General features: G+C 34.0%; 1 pseudogene; it reads right to left on the reverse strand.

Annotated features, from left to right (window-relative positions):
• Positions 1–679: 679 nt before the first annotated feature.
• Positions 680–1,663, reverse strand: LOC149247394 (carbon catabolite repressor protein 4 homolog 1 pseudogene; annotated as a pseudogene).
• Between the last annotated feature and the right edge of the window lie 590 nt (positions 1,664–2,253).

Here is a 2,253-nt window from a genome sequence, read left to right on the forward strand (position 1 = left end):
AAGCAGGGCTGACACTATACAGAAATATGTTTCAAAACACTTAAGAAAAATATTTCCATAAAAACCAAGCAAATGAATAATCAAGTATTTTAATTTTATTTGTTGTCATAAAAACCATATAATTTGAAAAACTTAAAAGATTAAAAGAGTAAAACTTTCAATGATAACTTAGAGAAGCTAGGGCATTATACAGTAATATGTTTTAAAATAACTAAATTAATTAAATGTTATCCAGCTAAGTGTAATCAGGGTTGACATTATACAGAAATATGTTTTAAAAAATTAGAGCAATAAATGTGTTTCAAAAATCTCAGATTAATAAATATGTTTCAAAAAAACTCAAATTTAGAAAAATATTTCCATAATAACGAAGAAAATGAATAATCAAGTATTTTAATTTTATTCTTTTGCCATAAAAACCATATAATTTGAAAAACATAGAAAAGTTAAAACATTAAAACTTTTAATAATAACTTAGACAAGCTATACAGTTATATGTCTTTAAGAAACTAAATTAGTAAAATATTATCCAGCTAAGTGTAAGGAGTGCTGACATTATACGGAAATATGTTTTAAAAGACTCAGAAATAAATATGTTTCAAAATTCTCTGAAAAAACAGATTGAGAAAAATATTTCCAGCTAAATGTTTCGGCAAAACAAATAAAGCTTATTTACTACTTACTGCAGTTTGGGAAGCGAGTTGAAAGTAAACTCTGCTGCAATGGGGATGTGATCGGAAGAGCGATTAACAGTAGGAAGTCCACCCGGCTTCACCTCATCCTCGTCAATCAACTCCAGTAACGACACCACTTTCAATTTGGTGGTACTGTAGAGAATGTAATCCAACGTTCCCTCAAATGTTTCCCGGTCATTCTTCACGAAGTTAGTGAAACGGGGCTCCCCGGTTTCACGATCCATTTTTTTATCAATGTCTTCCCGCAAAGCATTGCATTGAAAATACGAAGAATAAGCACTTGCTAACGGTAATGCATGGCGAAATTCCTTGTGTAAACTATGGACAAAGCCTCTGATAAGAAGTGAGTGGGGGGCGCTTCCCGGCAAAGAATTGAAGTCCCCACATATTACAAGAGGAATATCAGAGACACAGTCATTCTCTTGCTCCAACTCATTCTCCAACCTTTTGAGCAAACAATCAACCTGCAATAACTTTATATCACTGTTTTCTGGATTTGCATGAATGTGGGTATTAGCTATGACCACAAGTTGATTAGTCTTTTTGAACGAAAGCTGAACATGCAGGGCAATGTTGTCTTTGTATATTAAACCTATCCACCACCATCTTATCAAATCAAACTCTTTCACTTTATAAAACGTTGCACAACCGTCAATAGTTTCAGTGAAATATCCTCTCTTCTTTTCTTTAAACAGCCCCTCATATCCTAGTTTGGCCAGTTCTGGTTTGAAAAAATTACAAAAGTGGTTGTGTTGCACTTCCTGGAGGCAAATGATGTCCGGCTGACATTGTAATATTTCTTTTAGCAGGTTTGGTCTGCGGTATTCCCAGCCGAGAGCGTAGGACGGACAGTTGGGAAACTTCTGTGAAGTAGCATACCTGTCTGCCAGAACGTTGTATGTTACCACTGTGAATGATGGACCGACTGTCAAACTTCCGTCATTCATGTTGTTGTTAAGCTTAGTCATTTTCTGAGCACTCCGGCGAATAACAGGCTTAGTGACAAAAAAATCCCTTTCCTTCAATGTGGAGAAGTGATTCGGTCTATAAAACTCTGAGGTAGACTAACTGTAATTTCTCTTCGTAAATTAGCTATCCTATTTTCTTAATATTCGGATGAAATCAAAAAAACAAAAACATTGTTGAAATTCTACCACGCTAAGTTCTCAGCCTTAGCTTTCTTTGTGCTCTGAGTTTTTCTATAAGACTTACCAGCCAGCTCTCTTTCGTTAAGACCGCATGCCACTTTTTATCTATAAACATAAATAAAACTCCACGCTCTATAGATAGACAGAAAAGCCAGATTCGTGGTTTTATTCGCTTATTTATTCCTTCCATAAATTTCCATTAGCCTTTATTTATATAACTTAGTGTTATTTTTTCGGTTTACAAAATAAAAAGTTGAACGGGACGTCGGCATGATTTGAGCTTTCGTAACCCCACAAAACAAATCAATAACTCATGGTTGGTCATTGTTGGATGACGTAAATAACCATTTAAAAAAATATAAAATTAAATCTTTAATATGCACAATTTATCTTTTATTGGAAAAAATAAA

Source organism: Pinus tabuliformis, chromosome 7 (genome assembly GCF_031772625.1).
Source record: "Pinus tabuliformis cultivar Carrire ecotype Pingquan chromosome 7, CPIR1, whole genome shotgun sequence".
Lineage (NCBI taxonomy): Eukaryota > Viridiplantae > Streptophyta > Pinopsida > Pinales > Pinaceae > Pinus > Pinus tabuliformis.